Source organism: Carcharodon carcharias, chromosome 33 (genome assembly GCF_017639515.1).
Source record: "Carcharodon carcharias isolate sCarCar2 chromosome 33, sCarCar2.pri, whole genome shotgun sequence".
Lineage (NCBI taxonomy): Eukaryota > Metazoa > Chordata > Chondrichthyes > Lamniformes > Lamnidae > Carcharodon > Carcharodon carcharias.
In genome coordinates this window covers 3,346,268-3,372,964 of record NC_054499.1, presented here as the reverse complement: position 1 = coordinate 3,372,964, position 26,697 = coordinate 3,346,268, and the positions used below count along the sequence as shown (strand labels likewise).

Below are 26,697 nucleotides of genomic sequence, written 5' to 3'. Positions count from 1 at the left end.
TTGGGCTCTTCACTTTGGAAAAGAGACATCTGAGGGGTGACCTGATAAAAGTCTTTAAAATTATGAAGGGATTCAATAGAGAAAACAAAGAGAAACAGCTTTCCCTTTGTGGGGAAGACCAGAACCAGGGCCCATCAATATAAGATAGTCACTAATAGACCCAATAGGGAATTCTTTACCCAGAGAGCGGTGAGAATTTGGATCCCACCGCCACAGGGAGTGGGTGAGGTGAATAGTATAGATACATTTAAGGCAAAGCTGGATAAGTACATGAGGGACAAAGGAATAGAAGGATATGCTGATGGGGTGAGATGGAGAGGGGGGTGCGGGAGGAGGTTCATGTGGAGCAGAAACACCAGCACAGAACGGATGGGCCGAATGGCCTGTTTCTGTGCTGTCCGTGCAATGCGATGTTGAAAACAAAGTGCAATGTCAAAGGGACGGCTCTGAAGCTGCAATGCTGACATCAGGCTTTACGGCATTTACATTGAGCGGTTGGGAATTGTAGTTTGCGACAGAGAATGGAATTCCCTGGAATGCTGGAAGCACGAGGTAATGTGAAACAAAAACAAAAATAGCTGGAAAAACTCAGCCGGTCTGGCAGCATCTGCGGAGAGGCACACAGTTAACGTTCCGAGTCCGTGTGACTCTTCATCAGAATAATGTGATGTAGGTGGGAGACTTGTCTGAACAGCGCTGATGGAACGCTGGGTACAAAGAGGAGTCAGGGCAATAATTCCAGATTATTGGACAGCAACTGGAAGAGGAGAATGATCCAATTTTTTTAAAGCTCTGAAAGTAACATCACTTTTTACAGCTTTTGGACTTGAAATGCGAGCATGGGATTAGAGATTTAATATTCATCACCACCTTCTGCGAAGCAGACTAGTGGATGCATCGAAACTTCGGGGAGATAGTGATGTCGTGTTAATGTCACTGGACTAGTAATCCAGAGGCCCAGGCTATGCTCTGGGGACATGGGTTCAAATCCCACCACGGCAGCTGGCGGAATTTAAATTCAATTAATAAATCTGGAATTGAAAGTTTGTCTCAGTAATAGTGACTATGAAACTATTATTGACTGTTGTAAAAGCCCATCTGGTTCACTAATGTTCTTTATTTCTTTAAAATCTTACCGCTTCCCTTACCCGGTCTGGCCTACACGTTGACTCTGAGCTGCCCTCAGTTAGCGATGAGCAACAAATGCTGGCCTTGCCAGCGATGCTTGAATCCCCTGAAAGAATGGTTTTAAAAAAACCTCATGCACCTTTCAGTTTTCTTCCCATTACACACCTTTGATCACCAAACCTGACCCTCGCCTCTGCAACATAACCTTCCACAAACAGACCCGCTTCCCCCAGCTGCCCATCAAAACCTTTTTCAGACTGATAGGAAAGAGAAAGACACATATTTTTGCAGTGCCTTTCATGACCTTTGGGATTCTCTAAAGCACTTTACAGCGTACTTGAGGAGCAGTCATTGTAAAGTCAGACACTCAACAACCAAATTGGGCACAGCCAACTCCCACAACATGACCAATGCGTAAATAGGCTGCCTGCATTACTAAAATGACTACAATTCGAGGCTGTGTAAGGCACTATATAAATGCAAGTTCTTTTTATTTACTTTGCATCCTACAGTCACCCCACAGTCCAATACAATATGAAAAGCATTTTTCCATCTTGGCTTCACCTTTGGGATCATGTGCCTTCCACTCTTTGCCGTGTTCTGTCCACCTTCAACTCTCTGCCCCTGACCCTGCCAACTGGACCAATGGAAGTTACACACTCCATGGTCACTTTATTGACCCTGATCGGAGGGTCAGTCCTGAGGGAGTGCAGCACTGATGGAGGATCAGTAGTGAGGGATAGTGCACTGTTGGAGGGTCGGTAACCAGGCAATGCCGCACTTTTGGAGGCACTGTCTTTCGGATGTGCCATTAAACTGAGATCCATCTGCCCTCTTATGGCCGTGATGTGTTCCATAGCTGTGCTTTTGAAGAATATCAGGGGGGAGTTCTTCACTGTGTCCTGGGGCCATTCCTCAAAACAACATCACTAAAACCAAGGATCTGGGTCATTATCACATCACTCTCGATGGGATCTTGCTGTGCACAAAATGGCTGTTTTGCGTCCTGTGTCAATAATGACGGTCGTTCGCAAAGTAATTCATTGGCTGTGAAGTGCTGTGGAAGGTTCTGAGGTGGTGAACAGTGCAAGAGAAATGTGAATCCTTCCTTCCTTGAGAAAATAGGATTGTGGCTGTGGATTGATGCTCTCAGTGCAGATCAGGATTTCTGCTCGCTGCACATTGTCTTTGCACAACATGTAATTTCCATCCTGAGAGCCCAGCTCACTTGGGAAGCGTCACGACTGTGAGTTGTCAGCTGGAAGAGCCCAGTGAGCAAATTGAGTCAATCAATTGGCTTCCCTCCTCCTCTTCCTCCCACTGCCTCTCTCTCCCCGACACATCACCGAGAGCAGCATAAACCCAAGATCCATAAGGGCACAGGCGCACTGGGAATGTGGGAGGCTGTTGCTAGGCTCTGCGTTGCTTGACATTAGAAATACTTATCACTTTCACAGTTTAAATGTTGATTCAGCTCTGAGCCCACCCAGATTCCTGAGCTATAAATGTGTTGCCTCCAACCCACAGCAGCTTAAAATATAACACAGGACCCTGAGACCTCAAAACAAGATTCACAGACTGTGTGACATTCTCATGCAGCCTGACATCAGCAAGTTGCTAACTACGACTTTGAGAGTTTCATGGCGGGTGCACAGTTTTTAGTGCACTCAAAAAGAACAAACACGGTCCCCATCAAACAGTCCCAGGACGGGTACAGCACGGGGTTAGATACAGAGTAAAGTTCCCTCTACACTGTCCCTAACAAACACTCCCAGGACAGGTACTGCATGGGGTTAGATACAGAGTAAAGCTCCCTCTACACTGTCCCCATCAAACACTCCCAGGACAGGTACAGCACGGGGTTAGATACAGAGTAAAGCTCCCTCTATACTGTCCCCATCAAACACTCCCAGGACAGGTACAGCACGCGGTTAGATACAGAGTAAAGCTCCCTCTACACTGTTTAAAAGCGAATAAGTGCACTAGTATCCCAGGAAGGAAAGAAAACCTTGAATTTCTGTAGAACTGTTCACGATCTCAGGTGATCCCAGGGCCTGTTACCCAAATTAATTATTTCCAAGTTGTGTTCACTGCTGGAATGTAGGAAATGCAGCACCCAATTTGCACACAGTGAGCTCTCACAAACAGCAAAGCAGTGATAATCAGATAATCTGTTTGTTGAAGAATAATTATTGGCCAGGACACTGGGGACAACACTGCTTCTTTTCTTCCAATAGTGCCTGAGGATATGCTGCTTCGACCTTAGGGAGAAAACGGTGCCTGGAATTACAGTCTCATCCCCAGCATGCCAGCTCCAATAGAATGTCTGTGTCAGTACTGACAGTATAGAGCTCCCTCAGTAATGTACCTCAGTAGTGACCCTCCGACAGTGCAGGGCTCCCCCAGTACTGACCCTCCGACAGTGCAGGGCTCCCTCAGTACTGACCCTCCGACAGTATATCAATACCTCAGCACTGATCCTCCGACAGTGCAGGGCTCCCTCGGTGCTGACTCTCCGACAATGCAGCGCTCCCTCAGTACTGACCCTCCGAAAGTGCAGGGCTCCCCCAGTACTGACCCTCCGACAGTGCAGGGCTCCCCCAGTACTGACCCTCCGACAGTGCATCAGTCGCTCTGTACTGATCCTCCGGCAGTGCAGGGCTCCTTCAGTACTGACCCTTGGACAGTGCATCAATCCCTCCGTACTGACCCTCCGACAATGCAGCGCTCCCTCACTACTGTCCCTTTGACATTGCGGGACTCCCACAGTACTCACCCTCTGGCAGTGTAGCATTCGCTCGGTATTCGCCATCTGACAGTGCTGCACAGCCTCAGGACCAGCTTTCTGACAGTGCAGTGCTCTCTCAGTCCTGACCGTCCAAAAATGTGGCGCTTCCTCAGTACTGACCTTCTGGCCTGATCTTCCAGCAGTATAGGGCTTCTTCAGCACTGACCGTCTGACAGTGCAGCACCCCCTCAGTACTGACCCTCTGACAGTGAAGCACTCCCTCAGCACTGACCCTCCGACAGTGCAGCACTCCCTCAGCACTGACCCTCTGACAGTGCAGCACTCCCTCAGTACTGACACTTTGACAGTGCAGTACTCCCTCAGTACCTACCCGCCAACAGTGTAGGGCTCCCTCTGTACTGCAGTGGAAGTGTGAACGTGGAGATTGTGCTCAAGTCTCAGACCCTGCTCAAACCCTGGACTCTGACTCGAAGCAAATTAGCTGCCCCCACAGTTGTTTGCCTGTGCACTGAGGAAGCTCGTATCCATAAAGAGGAATGAGACTTTGCTCGATACTCTGGTGCTTTGCACAGCGGAGAGAGCTGGTGATGGGTTGCAATGTCCTGAAGGCTGCAGTGAAGGTTCTCCTGTGCTCAGATGAATATGGAATATCTGCTCTGCACTCTCAGATCTGCACAATCGTGTTTCATTGCAGCAGACAGTCAGCTTCCAATAATCTTCATTCACTTCCTTCCTTCAGACTCAATGCCTAGTAGCTCCTTTTCCGCAGTTTCTGGAAATCTGGAGTTCAGCACCCTGGCACCTAATGCATCTATTCAGCATGCTTAAATAGATTCAACAAAAATTTAATTCATGATATACCGACAAAATACTAAAATGATTGTTCATGGAAATGTTATCAAACAAAATGAGACACTGAGATATTAGGAACAGGTGACCAAAAGCTTGGTCAAACACTGGGGTACAGTGCCGGTGGGGACAGGTCTGTCACTGTATAACACTGGGGTACAGTACTGGTGGGGACAGGTCTGTCACTGTATAACACTGGTGTACAGTACTGGTGGGGACGGGTCTGTCACTGTATAACACTGGGGTACAGTACTGGTGGGGACGGTTCTGTCACTGTATAACACTGGGGTACAGTACTGGTGGGGACAGGTCTGTCACTGTATAACACTGGTGTACAGTACTGGTGGGGACGGGTCTGTCACTGTATAACACTGGGGTACAGTGCTGGTGGGGACAGGTCTGTCACTGTATAACACTGGGGCACAGTACTAGTGGGGACAGGTCTGTCACTGTATAACACTGGGGTACAGTGCTGGTGGGGCCAGGTCTGTCACTGTATAACACTGGGGTTCAGTACTGGTGGGGACAGGTCTGTCACTGTATAACACTGGGGTTCAGTACTGGTGGAGACAGGTCTATCACTGTTTAACACTGGGGTACAGTACTGGTGGGGACAGGTCTGTCACTGTATAACACTGGAGTACAGTACTGGTGGAGACAGGTCTGTCACTGTATAACACTGGGGTACAGTGCTGGTGGGGACAGGTCTGTCACTGTATGACACTGGGGTTCAGTACTGGTGGGGACGGATTTGTCACTGTATAACACTGGGGTACAGTGCTGGTGGGCACAGGTCTGTCACTGTATGACACTGGAGTTCAGTACTAGTGGGGACAGGTCTGTCACTGTATAACGCTGGGGTACAGTGCTGGTGGGGACGGGTCTGTCACTGTATAACACTGGGGTAGAGTGCTGGTGGGGACAGGTCTGTCAGTGTATAACACTGGTCTACAGTGCTGGTGGGGACAGGTCTATCACTGTATAACGCTGGGCTATAGTGCTGGTGGGGACAGGTCTGTCAGTGTATAACACTGGTCTACAGTGCGGGTGGGGACAGGTCTGTCACTGTATAACACTGGGGTACAGTGCTGGTGGGGACAGGTCTGTCACTGTATAGCACTAGGGTTCAATACTGGTGGGGACAGGTCTGTCACTGTATAACACAGGGGTACAGTACTGGTGGGGACTGGTCTGTCTCTGTTTAACACTGGGGTACAGTACTGGTGGGGACAGGTCTGTCTCTGTATAACACGGGTACAGTACTGGTGGGGACAGGTCTGTCACTGTATAACACTGGGATACAGTACTGGTGGGGACAGGTCTGTCACTGTATAACACTGGGATACAGTACTGGTGGGGACAGGTCTGTTATTGTATAACACTGGGGTACAGTACTGGTGGGGACAAGTCTGTCACTGTATAACACTGGGGTTCAGTACTGGTGGGGACAGGTCTGTCACTGTATTACACTGGGGTTCAGTACTGGTGGGGATGGGTCTGTCACTGTATAACACTAGGGTACAGTGCTGGTGGGCACAGGTCTGTCACTGTATGACACTGGAGTTCAGTACTATTGGGGACAGGTCTGTCACTGTATAACACTGGGGTACTGTACTGGTGGGGATGGGTCTGTCACTGTATAACACTGAGTTACAGTACTGGTGGGGATAGGTCTGTCACTGTATAACACTGGTGTACAGTGCTGGTGGGGACAGGTCTGTCACTGTATAACACTGGGGTACAGTGCTGGTGGGGACAGGTCTGTCAGTGTATAACACTGGTCTACAGTGCTGGTGGGGACAGGTCTGTCACTATATAACACTGGGGTACAGTGCTGGTGGGGACAGGTCTGTCACTGTATAACACTGGGGTTCAATACTGGTGGGGACAGGTCTGTCACTGTATAACACTGGGGTACAGTACTGGTGGGGACAGGTCTGTCTCTGTTTAACACTGGGGTACAGTACTGGTGGGGACAGGTCTGTCTCTGTATAACACGGGTACAGTACTGGTGGGGACAGGTCTGCCACTGTATAACACTGGGGTACAGTACTGGTGGGGACAGGCCTGTCACTGTATAACACTGGTGTACAGTACTGGTGGGGCCAGGTCTGTCTCTGTATAACACTAGGGTACAGTACTGGTGGGAACTGGTCTGTTAATGTATAACACTGGTGTACAGTACTGTTGGGGACAGGTCTGTCTCTGTATAACATTGGGGTACAGTCCTGGTGGGGACAGGTCTGTCTCTGTATAACACTTGGGTACTGTACTGGTGGGGACGGGTCTGTTAATGTATAACACTGGGGTACAGTACTGGTGGGGACAGGTCTGTCTCTGTATAACACTGGTGTACAGTACTGGTGGGGACATGTCTGTCACGGTATAACACTTGGGTACAGTACTGGTGGGGACGGGTGTGTCACTGTATAACACTGGGGTACAGTACTGGTAGGGTCAGATCTTCCAGTGTGTAACACTGGGGTACAGTACTGGTGGGGACAGGTCTGTTTCTGTATAAAAGTGGGGTACAGTACTGGTGGGAATGGATGTGTTACTGTATACCTCTGGCCTGCAGTGCTGGTGGGGGCAGTCCCCACACTGTATGGTACTTGGGCACAGTTCTGGTGGGGACAGGTCTGTCACTGTATAACACTGGAGTACAGTACAGATGGGGACAGGTCTGTGTCCATATAACAGTGGGTTACAGTACTGGTGGGGACAGGTCTGTCACTGTATAGCACTGGAGTACAGTACTGGTGGGGACAGGTCTGTCACTGTATAACACTGGGGTACAGTGCTGGTGGGGTCAGGTCTGTCACTGTATGACACTGGGGTTCAGTACTGGTGGGGACGGATTTGTCACTGTATAACACTGGGGTACAGTGCTGGTGGGCACAGGTCTATCACTGTATGACACTGGAGTTCAGTACTAGTGGGGACAGGTCTGTCACTGTATAACGCTGGGGTACAGTGCTGGTGGGGACGGGTCTGTCACTGTATAACACTGGGGTAGAGTGCTGGTGGGGACAGGTCTGTCAGTGTATAACACTGGTCTACAGTGCTGGTGGGGACAGGTCTATCACTGTATAACGCTGGGCTATAGTGCTGGTGGGGACAGGTCTGTCAGTGTATAACACTGGTCTACAGTGCTGGTGGGGACAGGTCTGTCACTGTATAACACTGGTGTACAGTGCTGGTGGGGACAGGTCTGTCACTGTATAACACTAGGGTTCAATACTGGTGGGGACAGGTCTGTCACTGTATAACACAGGGGTACAGTACTGGTGGGGACTGGTCTGTCTCTGTTTAACACTGGGGTACAGTACTGGTGGGGACAGGTCTGTCTCTGTATAACACGGGTACAGTACTGGTGGGGACAGGTCTGTCACTGTATAACACTGGGATACAGTACTGGTGGGGACAGGTCTGTTATTGTATAACACTGGGGTACAGTACTGGTGGGGACAAGTCTGTCACTGTATAACACTGGGGTTCAGTACTGGTGGGGACAGGTCTGTCACTGTATTACACTGGGGTTCAGTACTGGTGGGGATGGATCTGTCACTGTATAACACTAGGGTACAGTGCTGGTGGGCACAGGTCTGTCACTGTATGACACTGGAGTTCAGTACTAGTGGGGACAGGTCTGTCACTGTATAACACTGGGGTACTGTACTGGTGGGGATGGGTCTCTCACTGTATAACACTGGGGTACAGTGCTGGTGGGGACAGGTCTGTCAGTGTATAACACTGGTCTACAGTGCTGGTGGGGACAGGTCTGTCACTATATAACACTGGGGTACAGTGCTGGTGGGGACAGGTCTGTCACTGTATAACACTGGGGTTCAATACTGGTGGGGACAGGTCTGTCACTGTATAACACTGGGGTACAGTACTGGTGGGGACAGGTCTGTCTCTGTTTAACACTGGGGTACAGTACTGGTGGGGACAGGTCTGTCTCTGTATAACACGGGTACAGTACTGGTGGGGACAGGTCTGCCACTGTATAACACTGGGGTACAGTACTGGTGGGGACGGGTCTGTCATTGTATAACACTGGGGTACAGTACTGGTGGGGACAAGTCTGTCACGGTATAACACTGGGGTTCAGTACTGGTGGGGACAGGTCTGTCACTGTATTACACTGAGGTTCAGTACTGGTGGGGACAGGTATGTCACTGTATAACACTGGGGTACAGTGCTGGTGGGGACAGGTCTGTCACTGTATATCACTGGGGTACAGTGCTGGTGGGGACAGGTCTGTCACTGTATGACACTGGGGTTCAGTACTGGTGGGAACAGGTCTGTCACTGTATAACACTGGGGTACAGTGCTGGTGGGGACGGGTCTGGTATTGTATAACACTGGAGTACAGTACTGGTGGGGACAGGTCTGTCACTTTATAACACTGGGGTACAGTCCTGGTGGGGACAGGTCTGTCTCTGTATAACACTGGAGTACAGTACTTTTGGGGACAGGTCTGTCACTTTATAACACTGGAGTACAGTCCTGGTGGGGACAGGTCTGTCTCTGTATAACACTTGGGTACTGTACTGGTGGGGACGGGTCTGTTAATGTATAACACTGGCGTACAGTACTGGTGGGGACAGGTCTGTCTCTGTATAACACTGGTGTACAGTACTGGTGGGGACATGTCTGTCACGGTATAACACTTGGGTACAGTACTGGTGTGGACGGGTGTGTCACTGTATAACACTGGGGTACAGTACTGGTAGGGTCAGATCTTCCACTGTGTAACACTGGGGTACAGTACGGGTTGGGACGGGTGTGTCACTGTATAACACTGGGGTACAGTACTGGTAGGGTCAGATCTTCCAGTGTGTAACACTGGGGTACAGTACTGGTGGGGACAGGTCTGTTTCTGTATAAAAGTGGGGTACAGTACTGGTGGGAATGGATGTGTCACTGTATATCTCTGGCCTGCAGTGCTGGTGGGGGCAGTCCCCACACTGTATGGTACTTGGGCACAGTTCTGGTGAGGACAGGTCTGTCACTGTATAACACTGGAGTACAGTACAGATGGGGACAGGTCTGTGTCCATATAACAGTGGGTTACAGTACTGGTGGGGACAGGTCTGTCACTGTATAGCACTGGAGTACAGTACTGGTGGGAACAGGTCTGTCTCTGTATAACACTGGTGTACAGTACTGGTGGGAACACGTCTGTCTCTGTATAACACTGGGGTACAGTACTGGTGGGGACAGGCCTGTCACTGTATAACACTGGTGTACAGTACTGGTGGGGCCAGGTCTGTCTCTGTATAACACTAGGGTACAGTACTGGTGGGAACTGGTCTGTTAATGTATAACACTGGAGTACAGTACTGTTGGGGACAGGTCTGTCTCTGTATAACATTGGGGTACAGTCCTGGTGGGGACAGGTCTGTCTCTGTATAACACTTGGGTACTGTACTGGTGGGGACGGGTCTGTTAATGTATAACACTGGGGTACAGTACTGGTGGGGACAGGTCTGTCTCTGTATAACACTGGTGTACAGTACTGGTGGGGACATGTCTGTCACGGTATAACACTTGGGTACAGTACTGGTGGGGACGGGTGTGTCACTGTATAACACTGGGGTACAGTACTGGTAGGGTCAGATCTTCCAGTGTGTAACACTGGGGTACAGTACTGGTGGGGACAGGTCTGTTTCTGTATAAAAGTGGGGTACAGTACTGGTGGGAATGGATGTGTTACTGTATACCTCTGGCCTGCAGTGCTGGTGGGGGCAGTCCCCACACTGTATGGTACTTGGGCACAGTTCTGGTGGGGACAGGTCTGTCACTGTATAACACTGGAGTACAGTACAGATGGGGACAGGTCTGTGTCCATATAACAGTGGGTTACAGTACTGGTGGGGACAGGTCTGTCACTGTATAGCACTGGAGTACAGTACTGGTGGGGACAGGTCTGTCACTGTATAACACTGGGGTACAGTGCTGGTGGGGTCAGGTCTGTCACTGTATGACACTGGGGTTCAGTACTGGTGGGGACGGATTTGTCACTGTATAACACTGGGGTACAGTGCTGGTGGGCACAGGTCTATCACTGTATGACACTGGAGTTCAGTACTAGTGGGGACAGGTCTGTCACTGTATAACGCTGGGGTACAGTGCTGGTGGGGACGGGTCTGTCACTGTATAACACTGGGGTAGAGTGCTGGTGGGGACAGGTCTGTCAGTGTATAACACTGGTCTACAGTGCTGGTGGGGACAGGTCTATCACTGTATAACGCTGGGCTATAGTGCTGGTGGGGACAGGTCTGTCAGTGTATAACACTGGTCTACAGTGCTGGTGGGGACAGGTCTGTCACTGTATAACACTGGTGTACAGTGCTGGTGGGGACAGGTCTGTCACTGTATAACACTAGGGTTCAATACTGGTGGGGACAGGTCTGTCACTGTATAACACAGGGGTACAGTACTGGTGGGGACTGGTCTGTCTCTGTTTAACACTGGGGTACAGTACTGGTGGGGACAGGTCTGTCTCTGTATAACACGGGTACAGTACTGGTGGGGACAGGTCTGTCACTGTATAACACTGGGATACAGTACTGGTGGGGACAGGTCTGTTATTGTATAACACTGGGGTACAGTACTGGTGGGGACAAGTCTGTCACTGTATAACACTGGGGTTCAGTACTGGTGGGGACAGGTCTGTCACTGTATTACACTGGGGTTCAGTACTGGTGGGGATGGATCTGTCACTGTATAACACTAGGGTACAGTGCTGGTGGGCACAGGTCTGTCACTGTATGACACTGGAGTTCAGTACTAGTGGGGACAGGTCTGTCACTGTATAACACTGGGGTACTGTACTGGTGGGGATGGGTCTCTCACTGTATAACACTGGGGTACAGTGCTGGTGGGGACAGGTCTGTCAGTGTATAACACTGGTCTACAGTGCTGGTGGGGACAGGTCTGTCACTATATAACACTGGGGTACAGTGCTGGTGGGGACAGGTCTGTCACTGTATAACACTGGGGTTCAATACTGGTGGGGACAGGTCTGTCACTGTATAACACTGGGGTACAGTACTGGTGGGGACAGGTCTGTCTCTGTATAACACGGGTACAGTACTGGTGGGGACAGGTCTGCCACTGTATAACACTGGGGTACAGTACTGGTGGGGACGGGTCTGTCATTGTATAACACTGGGGTACAGTACTGGTGGGGACAAGTCTGTCACGGTATAACACTGGGGTTCAGTACTGGTGGGGACAGGTCTGTCACTGTATTACACTGAGGTTCAGTACTGGTGGGGACAGGTCTGTCACTGTATAACACTGGAGTACAGTGCTGGTGGGGACAGGTCTGTCACTGTATATCACTGGGGTACAGTGCTGGTGGGGACAGGTCTGTCACTGTATGACACTGGGGTTCAGTACTGGTGGGAACAGGTCTGTCACTGTATAACACTGGGGTACAGTGCTGGTGGGGACGGGTCTGGTATTGTATAACACTGGAGTACAGTACTGGTGTGGACAGGTCTGTCACTTTATAACACTGGGGTACAGTCCTGGTGGGGACAGGTCTGTCTCTGTATAACACTGGAGTACAGTACTTTTGGGGACAGGTCTGTCACTTTATAACACTGGAGTACAGTCCTGGTGGGGACAGGTCTGTCTCTGTATAACACTTGGGTACTGTACTGGTGGGGACGGGTCTGTTAATGTATAACACTGGCGTACAGTACTGGTGTGGACGGGTGTGTCACTGTATAACACTGGGGTACAGTACTGGTAGGGTCAGATCTTCCACTGTGTAACACTGGGGTACAGTACGGGTTGGGACGGGTGTGTCACTGTATAACACTGGGGTACAGTACTGGTAGGGTCAGATCTTCCAGTGTGTAACACTGGGGTACAGTACTGGTGGGGACAGGTCTGTTTCTGTATAAAAGTGGGGTACAGTACTGGTGGGAATGGATGTGTCACTGTATACCTCTGGCCTGCAGTGCTGGTGGGGGCAGTCCCCACACTGTATGGTACTTGGGCACAGTTCTGGTGGGGACAGGTCTGTCACTGTATAACACTGGAGTACAGTACAGATGGGGACAGGTCTGTGTCCATATAACAGTGGGTTACAGTACTGGTGGGGACAGGTCTGTCACTGTATAGCACTGGAGTACAGTACTGGTGGGGACAGGTCTGTCACTGTATAACACTGGGGTACAGTGCTGGTGGGGAAAGGTCTGTCACTGTATGACACTGGGGTTCAGTACTGGTGGGGACGGATTTGTCACTGTATAACACTGGGGTACAGTGCTGGTGGGCACAGGTCTGTCACTGTATGACACTGGAGTTCAGTACTAGTGGGGACAGGTCTGTCACTGTATAACGCTGGGGTACAGTGCTGGTGGGGACGGGTCTGTCACTGTATAACACTGGGGTAGAGTGCTGGTGGGGACAGGTCTGTCAGTGTATAACACTGGTCTACAGTGCTGGTGGGGACAGGTCTATCACTGTATAACGCTGGGCAATAGTGCTGGTGGGGACAGGTCTGTCAGTGTATAACACTGGTCTACAGTGCTGGTGGGGACAGGTCTGTCACTGTATAACACTGGGATACAGTGCTGGTGGGGACAGGTCTGTCACTGTATAACACTAGGGTTCAATACTGGTGGGGACAGGTCTGTCACTGTATAACACTGGGGTACAGTACTGGTGGGGACTGGTCTGTCTCTGTTTAACACTGGGGTACAGTACTGGTGTGGACGGGTGTGTCACTGTATAACACTGGGGTACAGTACTGGTAGGGTCAGATCTTCCACTGTGTAACACTGGGGTACAGTACGGGTTGGGACGGGTGTGTCACTGTATAACACTGGGGTACAGTACTGGTAGGGTCAGATCTTCCAGTGTGTAACACTGGGGTACAGTACTGGTGGGGACAGGTCTGTTTCTGTATAAAAGTGGGGTACAGTACTGGTGGGAATGGATGTGTCACTGTATACCTCTGGCCTGCAGTGCTGGTGGGGGCAGTCCCCACACTGTATGGTACTTGGGCACAGTTCTGGTGGGGACAGGTCTGTCACTGTATAACACTGGAGTACAGTACAGATGGGGACAGGTCTGTGTCCATATAACAGTGGGTTACAGTACTGGTGGGGACAGGTCTGTCACTGTATAGCACTGGAGTACAGTACTGGTGGGGACAGGTCTGTCAGTGTATAACACTGGTCTACAGTGCTGGTGGGGACAGGTCTGTCACTGTATAACACTGGGATACAGTGCTGGTGGGGACAGGTCTGTCACTGTATAACACTAGGGTTCAATACTGGTGGGGACAGGTCTGTCACTGTATAACACTGGGGTACAGTACTGGTGGGGACTGGTCTGTCTCTGTTTAACACTGGGGTACAGTACTGGTGGGGACAGGTCTGTCTCTGTATAACACGGGTACAGTACTGGTGGGGACAGGTCTGTCACTGTATAACACTGGGATACAGTACTGGTGGGGACAGGTCTGTCACTGTATAACACTGGGATACAGTACTGGTGGGGACAGGTCTGTTATTGTATAACACTGGGGTACAGTACTGGTGGGGACAAGTCTGTCACTGTATAACACTGGGGTACAGTACTGGCGGGGACAGGTCTGTCACTGTATTACACTGGGGTTCAGTACTGGTGGGGATGGATCTGTCACTGTATAACACTAGGGTACAGTGCTGGTGGGCACAGGTCTGTCACTGTATAACATTGGGGTACAGTCCTGGTGGGGACAGGTCTGTCTCTGTATAACACTTGGGTACTGTACTGGTGGGGACGGGTCTGTTAATGTATAACACTGGGGTACAGTACTGGTGGGGACAGGTCTGTCTCTGTATAACACTGGTGTACAGTACTGGTGGGGACATGTCTGTCACGATATAACACTGGGGTACAGTACTGGTGGGGACAGGTCTGTCTCTGTATAACACTGGTGTACAGTACTGGTGGGGACAGGTCTGTCACTGTATAACACTTGGGTACAGTACTGGTGGGGACGGGTGTGTCACTGTATAACACTGGGGTACAGTACTGGTAGGGTCAGATCTTCCAGTGTGTAACACTGGGGTACAGTACTGGTGGGGACAGGTCTGTTTCTGTATAAAAGTGGGGTACAGTACTGGTGGGAATGGATGTGTCACTGTATACCTCTGGCCTGCAGTGCTGGTGGGGGCAGTCCCCACACTGTATGGTACTTGGGCACAGTTCTGGTGGGGACAGGTCTGTCACTGTATAACACTGGAGTACAGTACAGATGGGGACAGGTCTGTGTCCATATAACAGTGGGTTACAGTACTGGTGGGGACAGGTCTGTCACTTTATAGCACTGGAGTACAGTACTGGTGGGGACAGGTCTATCTCTGTATAACAGTGGGGTACAGTACTGATGGTGACGGATGTGTCACTGTATAAGACGTGTGTACTGGACTGGTGGGAAAAGGTCTGTCACTGTATAACACTGGGATACAGTACTGGTGGAGACAGCTCTGTGTCTTTATAACTGGGGTACAATACTGTTTGCTGATGAATGTGTCACTGTATAACACTGGGGTACATTACTGGATGGGACAGGTCTGTCACTGTATAACACTGGGTTACAGTACTGGTGGCGATGGGCCTGTCACTTTATAACACTAGGGGTACAGTACTGGTGGGTAAGATTCTGCCACTGTATAACACTGGGGTACAGTACTGGTGGGGAGGATTCTGCCACTGTATAACACTGGGGTACAGTACTGGTGGGGACGCTTCTTTAACTGCATAACACTGGGGTACAGTCCTGGTTTGGACAGGTCTGTCAGTGTACAACACTGGGGTACAGTACTGGTGGGGATGGACTGTCATTGTATAACGCTGTGGTACAGTACTGGTGGGGACAAGTCCGTCACTGTATAACACTGGGGAACAGTACTGATGGGGTCAGGTCTGTCACTGTGTAAGAGTTGGGTACAGTACTGGTGGGGACAAGTCTGTCATTGTATAACATTGAGATACAGTACTGTTGGGGACGGGTCTGTCACTGTATAATACTCGGGTACAGTATTGATGGGAATGGTTCTTTCACTGCATAACACTGGGGCGTATTACTGGTTAGGACAGGTCTGTCATTGTATAACACTGGGGTACAGTACTGTTCGGGACAGGTCTCACTGTATAACACTGGGGTACAGTGCTGGTGGGGACAGGTCTGTCACTGTATAACACTGGGGTACAGTACTGGTGGGGACAGGTCTGTCACTGTATAACACTGGGGTACAGTGCTGGTGGGGACAGGTCTGTCACTGTATAACACTGGGGTACAGTACTGGTGGGGACAGGTCTGTCACTGTATAACACTGGGGTTCAATACTGTTGGGGACAGGTCTGTCACTGTATAACACTGCGGTACAGTACTGGTGGGGACAGGTCTGTCACTGTATAACACTGGGGTACAGTACTGGTCGGGACAGGTCTGTCACTGTATAACACTGGGTTACAGTACTGGTGGCGATGGGTCTGTCACTTTATAACACTAGGGGTACAGTACTGGTGGGGAGGATTCTGCCACTGTATAACACTGGGGTACAGTACTGGTGGGGACATGTCTGTCACTGTATAACACTGGGGTACAGTACTGGTGGGGACAGGTCTGTCACTGTGCAATACTGGGGTTCAGTGACAGTGGAGACAGGTCTGTCACTGTATATTACTGTGTTACAGTATTGGTGGGGACAAGTCTGTTTGTGGGGGCAATTATGTTTCTGCATAACCCTACGTCACTGTTCTGGTGCGGACAAATCTGTTACTGTTTAACATTGGGGCTCAGTCCGCGTGGGGACCGGTCTGTCACTGTATAACTCTGGGGTACAATACTGGTGAGGACAAGTCTGTCATTGTATAACATTGGGGTACCGTACTGGTGGGGACAAATCTGTGTTTGTATAACACTGGGTTACAGTACTGGTGGGGACAGGCCTATCACTCTATAACTCTGGGTGACTGTACTGGTGGAGAGGGTTCTGTCAGTGTGTAACACTGAGGTACAGTACTGGTGAGTACGGGTCTGCCACTTTATAAAACTTTGGTACAGTACTGATGTGGACGCTTCTTTAACTGCATAACACTGGGTTACATTACTGGTTTCGACAGGTCTGTCACTGGGGGACTGTACTGGTGGAGAGGGTTCTGCCACTGTATAACACTGGGGTACAGTACTGGTGGGGACGGGTCTGTGTCTGTATAACACTGGGGTACAGTACTGGTGGGGATGGTTCTTTCACTGCATAACACTGGGGCACATTACTGGTTAGGACAGGTCTGTCAATGTATAACACTGGCGTACACTACTGGTGGGGACAGGTTTGTCACTGTATAACACTGGGGTACAGTACTCGTGGGGACAGGTTTGTTGATGGTTGCAATTATGTTTCTGTATAACCCTACAGCACTGTTCTGGTGGGGACTAATCTGTTACTGTATAACACTGGGGTACAGTACTGGCGGGGACAGATGTATCACTGTATAACACCGGTGTACAGTACTGGTGGGGACAGGTCTGTGCCTGTATAACATTGGGGTACAGTACTGGTGCTGACGGATGTGTCACTGTATAACACTGGGGTACAAAACTGGGGGGACAGCTCGGTGTGTGTATAACTGTGGCACAGTACTGGTGGTGACAGATGTGTCACTATATATCACAGATGTACTGTACTGGTGGGGAAACGTCTATTACTGTATAACACTGGTGTACAGTAGTGGTGGAGACAGGTCTGTCACTGTAGAACACTGGGGTACAGAACTAGTGGGGCCTGATCTGTCACTGTATATCACTGCGGTACAGTACTGGTGGGGACAGGTCTGTGTCTATATTACTTGGGTACAGTACTGGTGGGGACAGGTCTGTCACTGTAAAACTGGGGTACAGTACTGGTGGGGACAGGTCTGTCACTGTATAACACTGGGGTACAGTACTGGTGGGGATGGGTCTGCCACTGTATAACACTGATACAGTACTGTTGGGGATTCTTCTTTAACTGCATAACACTGGCTTACAGTACTTGTTTGGACAGGTCTGTCACTGTATAACACTGGGGTACAGTACTGGTGGGGACAGTTCTGTCTCTGTATAACACTGGGGAACAGTGCTGGTGCGGACAGGTCTGTCACTGTGTAACACTGGGGTACAGTACTGGTGGGGACAGGTCTGTCACTGTATTACACTGGGTCCCAGTACTGGTGGTGACGGGTCTGCCACTGTATAACACTGATACAGTACTGTTGGGGATTCTTCTTTAACTGCATAACACTGGCTTACAGTACTTGTTTGGACAGGTCTGTTGCTGCTTAACACTGGGATACAGTGCAAGTGTGGATAGTTCAGTCTGTGTATAACACTGGGGTACAGTTCTGGTGGGGACAAATCTGTCACTGTACATCACTGGTGTAGTTTACTGGTGGGGACAGGCCTCTCACTGTATAAGACCGGGATCCTTTACTTGTAAGGACAGGTCTGTTGCTGTAAAACAATGGTGTACTGTACTGTGGGGACAGATCTGGTGCTGTATTGCACTGGGTTACAGTACTGGGGGGGACAGGTCTGTTGGTAGGGGCAATTCTGTTTCTGTATAAACCTACGGCACTGTTCTGGTGGGGACAAATCTGGTGGGGACAGGTCTGTCACTGTACTGGTGGGGACAGATCTGTCACTGTATAACACTGGGGAACAGTACTGATGGGGTCAGATCTGTCAATGTGTAACACTGGGGTACAGTACTGGTGGGGACGGGTCTGTAACTGTGTAACACTGGTGTATAGTACTGGTGGGGACAGATCTGTCAGTGTATAACACTGGGGTACACTACTGGTGGGGATAGGTCTGTCACTGTATAATACTCGGGTACAATACTGGTGGGGATGGTTCTTTCACTGCATAACACTGGGGCACATTACTAGATAGGACAGGTCTGTCACTGTATAACACAGGGGTACAGTACTGGTGGGACATGTCTGTCACTGTATAACACAGGGGTACAGTACTGGTGGGACATGTCTGTCACTGTATAACACTGGGGTACAGTAATGTTGGGGACAGGTCTGTCAGTGTATAACACTGGGGTATAGTACTGGTGGGGACGGGTCTGTCACTATAACACAGGGGTACAGTACTGGTGGGACATGTCTGTCACTGTATAACACAGGGGTACAGTACTGGTGGGACATGTCTGTCACTGTATAACATTGGGGTACAGTAATGTTGGGGACAGGTCTGTCAGTGTATAACACTGGGGTACAGTACTGGTGGGGACGGGTCTGTCAGTGTATAACACTGGGGTACAGTACTGGTGGGGACGGGTCTGTCACTGTATAACACTGGGGTACAGTACTGGTGGGGACGGGTCTGTCACTGTATAACACTGGGGTACAGTACTGGTGGGGACATACCTGTCACTGTACATCACTGGTGTAGTTTACTGGTGGGGACAGGTCTGTCACTGTATAACACGGGTACAGTACTGGTGGAGACGGGTCTGTCAGTGTATAACACTGGGGTACTGTACTGGTGGGGACGGGTCTGTCACTGTATAACACTGGGGTACAGTACTGGTGGGGACGGGTCTGTCACTGTATAACACTGGGGTACAGTACTGGTGGGGACGGGTCCGTCACTGTATAACACTGGGGTACAGTACTGGTGGGGACGGGTCTGTCACTGTATAACACTGGGGTACAGTACTGGTGGGGACGGGTCTGTCACTGTATAACACTGGGGTACAGTACTGGTGGAGATGGGTCTGTCACTGTATAACACTGGGGTACAGTACTGGTGGAGACGGGTCTGTCAGTGTATAACACTGAGGTACTGTACTGGTGGGGACGGGTCTGTCACTGTATAACACTGGGGTACAGTACTGGTGGGGACGGGTCTGTCACTGTATAACACTGGGGTACAGTACTGGTGGGGACGGGTCTGTCACTGTATAACACTGGGGTACAGTATGGTGGGGACGGGTCTGTCACTGTATAACACTGGGGTACAGTACTGGTGGGGACAGATGTATCACTGTATAACACCGGTGTACAGTACTGGTGGGGACAGGTCTGTGTCTGTATAACATTGGGGTACAGTACTGGTGCTGACGGATGTGTCACTGTATAACACTGGGGTACAAAACTGGGGGGACAGCTCGGTGTATAACTGTGGTACAGTTCTGGTGGGGACAGATGTATCACTATATAACACAGATGTACTGGTGGGGAAAGGTCTATCACTGTATAACACTGGGGTACAGTAGTGGTGGAGACAGGTCTGTCACTGTATAACACGGGTACAGTACTGGTGGGGACGGGTCTGTCACTGTATAACACTGGGGTACAGTACTGGTGGGGACGGGTCTGTCACTGTATAACACTGGGGTACAGTGCTGGTGGGGACAGGTCTGTCACTGTATAACACTGGGGTACAGTACTGGTGGGACATGTCTGTCACTGTATAACACTGGGGTACAGTAATGTTGGGGACAGGTCTGTCAGTGTATAACACTGGGGTACAGTACTGGTGGGGACGGGTCTGTCAGTGTATAACACTGGGGTACAGTACTGGTGGGGACAGGTCTGTCACTGTATAACACGGGTACAGTACTGGTGGGGACGGGTCTGTCACTGTATAACACTGGGGTACAGTACTGGTGGGGACGGGTCTGTCACTGTATAACACTGGGGTACAGTGCTGGTGGGGACAGGTCTGTCACTGTATAACACTGGGGTACAGTACTGGTGGGGACGGTTCTGTCACTGTATAACACTGGGGTACAGTACTGGTGGAGACGGGTCTGTCAGTGTATAACACTGGGGTACAGTACTGGTGGGGACGGGTCTGTCAGTGTATAACACTGGGGTACAGTACTGGTGGGGACAGGTCTGTCACTGTATAACACGGGTACAGTACTGGTGGGGACGGGTCTGTCACTGTATAACACTGGGGTACAGTACTGGTGGGGACGGGTCTGTCACTGTATAACACTGGGGTACAGTACTGGTGGGGACGGGTCTGTCACTGTATAACACTGGGGTACAGTACTGGTGGAGATGGGTCTGTCACTGTATAACACTGGGGTACAGTACTGGTGGAGACGGGTCTGTCAGTGTATAACACTGAGGTACAGTACTGGTGGGGACGGGTCTGTGTCTGTATAACACTGGGGTACAGTACTGGTGGGGATGGTTCTTTCACTGCATAACACTGGGGCACATTACTGGTTAGGACAGGTCTGTCAATGTATAACACTGGCGTACACTACTGGTGGGGACAGGTTTGTCACTGTATAACACTGGGGTACAGTACTCGTGGGGACAGGTTTGTTGATGGTTGCAATTATGTTTCTGTATAACCCTACAGCACTGTTCTGGTGGGGACTAATCTGTTACTGTATAACACTGGGGTACAGTACTGGCGGGGACAGATGTATCACTGTATAACACCGGTGTACAGTACTGGTGGGGACAGGTCTGTGCCTGTATAACATTGGGGTACAGTACTGGTGCTGACGGATGTGTCACTGTATAACACTGGGGTACAAAACTGGGGGGACAGCTCGGTGTGTGTATAACTGTGGCACAGTACTGGTGGTGACAGATGTGTCACTATATATCACAGATGTACTGTACTGGTGGGGAAACGTCTATTACTGTATAACACTGGTGTACAGTAGTGGTGGAGACAGGTCTGTCACTGTAGAACACTGGGGTACAGAACTAGTGGGGCCTGATCTGTCACTGTATATCACTGCGGTACAGTACTGGTGGGGACAGGTCTGTGTCTATATTACTTGGGTACAGTACTGGTGGGGACAGGTCTGTCACTGTAAAACTGGGGTACAGTACTGGTGGGGACAGGTCTGTCACTGTATAACACTGGGGTACAGTACTGGTGGGGATGGGTCTGCCACTGTATAACACTGATACAGTACTGTTGGGGATTCTTCTTTAACTGCATAACACTGGCTTACAGTACTTGTTTGGACAGGTCTGTCACTGTATAACACTGGGGTACAGTACTGGTGGGGACAGTTCTGTCTCTGTATAACACTGGGGAACAGTGCTGGTGCGGACAGGTCTGTCACTGTGTAACACTGGGGTACAGTACTGGTGGGGACAGGTCTGTCACTGTATTACACTGGGTCCCAGTACTGGTGGTGACGGGTCTGCCACTGTATAACACTGATACAGTACTGTTGGGGATTCTTCTTTAACTGCATAACACTGGCTTACAGTACTTGTTTGGACAGGTCTGTTGCTGCTTAACACTGGGATACAGTGCAAGTGTGGATAGTTCAGTCTGTGTATAACACTGGGGTACAGTTCTGGTGGGGACAAATCTGTCACTGTACATCACTGGTGTAGTTTACTGGTGGGGACAGGCCTCTCACTGTATAAGACCGGGATCCTTTACTTGTAAGGACAGGTCTGTTGCTGTAAAACAATGGTGTACTGTACTGTGGGGACAGATCTGGTGCTGTATTGCACTGGGTTACAGTACTGGGGGGGACAGGTCTGTTGGTAGGGGCAATTCTGTTTCTGTATAAACCTACGGCACTGTTCTGGTGGGGACAAATCTGGTGGGGACAGGTCTGTCACTGTACTGGTGGGGACAGATCTGTCACTGTATAACACTGGGGAACAGTACTGATGGGGTCAGATCTGTCAATGTGTAACACTGGGGTACAGTACTGGTGGGGACGGGTCTGTAACTGTGTAACACTGGTGTATAGTACTGGTGGGGACAGATCTGTCAGTGTATAACACTGGGGTACACTACTGGTGGGGATAGGTCTGTCACTGTATAATACTCGGGTACAATACTGGTGGGGATGGTTCTTTCACTGCATAACACTGGGGCACATTACTAGATAGGACAGGTCTGTCACTGTATAACACAGGGGTACAGTACTGGTGGGACATGTCTGTCACTGTATAACACAGGGGTACAGTACTGGTGGGACATGTCTGTCACTGTATAACACTGGGGTACAGTAATGTTGGGGACAGGTCTGTCAGTGTATAACACTGGGGTATAGTACTGGTGGGGACAGGTCTGTCACTGTATAACACAGGGGTACAGTACTGGTGGGACATGTCTGTCACTGTATAACACAGGGGTACAGTACTGGTGGGACATGTCTGTCACTGTATAACACTGGGGTACAGTAATGTTGGGGACAGGTCTGTCAGTGTATAACACTGGGGTACAGTACTGGTGGGGACGGGTCTGTCAGTGTATAACACTGGGGTACAGTACTGGTGGGGACGGGTCTGTCACTGTATAACACTGGGGTACAGTACTGGTGGGGACGGGTCTGTCACTGTATAACACTGGGGTACAGTACTGGTGGGGACATACCTGTCACTGTACATCACTGGTGTAGTTTACTGGTGGGGACAGGTCTGTCACTGTATAACACGGGTACAGTACTGGTGGGGACGGGTCTGTCACTGTATAACACTGGGCTACAGTACTGGTGGGGACGGGTCTGTCACTGTATAACACTGGGGTACAGTGCTGGTGGGGACAGGTCTGTCACTGTATAACACTGGGGTACAGTACTGGTGGGGACGGTTCTGTCACTGTATAACACTGGGGTACAGTACTGGTGGAGACGGGTCTGTCAGTGTATAACACTGGGGTACTGTACTGGTGGGGACGGGTCTGTCACTGTATAACACTGGGGTACAGTACTGGTGGGGACGGGTCTGTCACTGTATAACACTGGGGTACAGTACTGGTGGGGACGGGTCCGTCACTGTATAACACTGGGGTACAGTACTGGTGGGGACGGGTCTGTCACTGTATAACACTGGGGTACAGTACTGGTGGGGACGGGTCTGTCACTGTATAACACTGGGGTACAGTACTGGTGGAGATGGGTCTGTCACTGTATAACACTGGGGTACAGTACTGGTGGAGACGGGTCTGTCAGTGTATAACACTGAGGTACTGTACTGGTGGGGACGGGTCTGTCACTGTATAACACTGGGGTACAGTACTGGTGGGGACGGGTCTGTCACTGTATAACACTGGGGTACAGTACTGGTGGGGACGGGTCTGTCACTGTATAACACTGGGGTACAGTATGGTGGGGACGGGTCTGTCACTGTATAACACTGGGGTACAGTACTGGTGGGGACAGATGTATCACTGTATAACACCGGTGTACAGTACTGGTGGGGACAGGTCTGTGTCTGTATAACATTGGGGTACAGTACTGGTGCTGACGGATGTGTCACTGTATAACACTGGGGTACAAAACTGGGGGGACAGCTCGGTGTATAACTGTGGTACAGTTCTGGTGGGGACAGATGTATCACTATATAACACAGATGTACTGGTGGGGAAAGGTCTATCACTGTATAACACTGGGGTACAGTAGTGGTGGAGACAGGTCTGTCACTGTATAACACGGGTACAGTACTGGTGGGGACGGGTCTGGCACTGTATAACACTGGGGTACAGTACTGGTGGGGACGGGTCTGTCACTGTATAACACTGGGGTACAGTGCTGGTGGGGACAGGTCTGTCACTGTATAACACTGGGGTACAGTACTGGTGGGACATGTCTGTCACTGTATAACACTGGGGTACAGTAATGTTGGGGACAGGTCTGTCAGTGTATAACACTGGGGTACAGTACTGGTGGGGACGGGTCTGTCAGTGTATAACACTGGGGTACAGTACTGGTGGGGACAGGTCTGTCACTGTATAACACGGGTACAGTACTGGTGGGGACGGGTCTGTCACTGTATAACACTGGGGTACAGTACTGGTGGGGACGGGTCTGTCACTGTATAACACTGGGGTACAGTACTGGTGGGGACGGGTCTGTCACTGTATAACACTGGGGTACAGTACTGGTGGAGATGGGTCTGTCACTGTATAACACTGGGGTACAGTACTGGTGGAGACGGGTCTGTCAGTGTATAACACTGAGGTACAGTACTGGTGGGGACGGGTCTGTGTCTGTATAACACTGGGGTACAGTACTGGTGGGGATGGTTCTTTCACTGCATAACACTGGGGCACATTACTGGTTAGGACAGGTCTGTCAATGTATAACACTGGCGTACACTACTGGTGGGGACAGGTTTGTCGCTGTATAACACTGGGGTACAGTACTCGTGGGGACAGGTTTGTTGATGGTTGCAATTATGTTTCTGTATAACCCTACAGCACTGTTCTGGTGGGGACTAATCTGTTACTGTATAACACTGGGGTACAGTACTGGTGGGGACAGATGTATCACTGTATAACACCGGTGTACAGTACTGGTGGGGACAGGTCTGTGCCTGTATAACATTGGGGTACAGTACTGGTGCTGACGGATGTGTCACTGTATAACACTGGGGTACAAAACTGGGGGGACAGCTCGGTGTGTGTATAACTGTGGCACAGTACTGGTGGTGACAGATGTGTCACTATATATCACAGATGTACTGTACTGGTGGGGAAACGTCTATTACTGTATAACACTGGTGTACAGTAGTGGTGGAGACAGGTCTGTCACTGTAGAACACTGGGGTACAGAACTAGTGGGGCCTGATCTGTCACTGTATATCACTGCGGTACAGTACTGGTGGGGACAGGTCTGTGTCTATATTACTTGGGTACAGTACTGGTGGGGACAGGTCTGTCACTGTAAAACTGGGGTACAGTACTGGTGGGGACAGGTCTGTCACTGTATAACACTGGGGTACAGTACTGGTGGGGATGGGTCTGCCACTGTATAACACTGATACAGTACTGTTGGGGATTCTTCTTTAACTGCATAACACTGGCTTACAGTACTTGTTTGGACAGGTCTGTCACTGTATAACACTGGGGTACAGTACTGGTGGGGACAGTTCTGTCTCTGTATAACACTGGGGAACAGTGCTGGTGCGGACAGGTCTGTCACTGTGTAACACTGGGGTACAGTACTGGTGGGGACAGGTCTGTCACTGTATTACACTGGGTCCCAGTACTGGTGGTGACGGGTCTGCCACTGTATAACACTGATACAGTACTGTTGGGGATTCTTCTTTAACTGCATAACACTGGCTTACAGTACTTGTTTGGACAGGTCTGTTGCTGCTTAACACTGGGATACAGTGCAAGTGTGGATAGTTCAGTCTGTGTATAACACTGGGGTACAGTTCTGGTGGGGACAAATCTGTCACTGTACATCACTGGTGTAGTTTACTGGTGGGGACAGGCCTCTCACTGTATAAGACCGGGATCCTTTACTTGTAAGGACAGGTCTGTTGCTGTAAAACAATGGTGTACTGTACTGTGGGGACAGATCTGGTGCTGTATTGCACTGGGTTACAGTACTGGGGGGGACAGGTCTGTTGGTAGGGGCAATTCTGTTTCTGTATAAACCTACGGCACTGTTCTGGTGGGGACAAATCTGGTGGGGACAGGTCTGTCACTGTACTGGTGGGGACAGATCTGTCACTGTATAACACTGGGGAACAGTACTGATGGGGTCAGATCTGTCAATGTGTAACACTGGGGTACAGTACTGGTGGGGACGGGTCTGTAACTGTGTAACACTGGTGTATAGTACTGGTGGGGACAGATCTGTCAGTGTATAACACTGGGGTACACTACTGGTGGGGATAGGTCTGTCACTGTATAATACTCGGGTACAATACTGGTGGGGATGGTTCTTTCACTGCATAACACTGGGGCACATTACTAGATAGGACAGGTCTGTCACTGTATAACACAGGGGTACAGTACTGGTGGGACATGTCTGTCACTGTATAACACAGGGGTACAGTACTGGTGGGACATGTCTGTCACTGTATAACACTGGGGTACAGTAATGTTGGGGACAGGTCTGTCAGTGTATAACACTGGGGTATAGTACTGGTGGGGACGGGTCTGTCACTGTATAACACAGGGGTACAGTACTGGTGGGACATGTCTGTCACTGTAT

General features: G+C 50.2%; 1 protein-coding gene across 1 annotated transcript in view; it reads left to right on the top strand.

Moving 5' to 3' along the window:
* Window positions 1–26,697, top strand: part of LOC121272206 (disks large homolog 4-like) — a 447,756-nt gene that overhangs the window by 207,629 nt on the left and 213,430 nt on the right. The gene's annotated exons all lie outside the window — the stretch shown is intronic.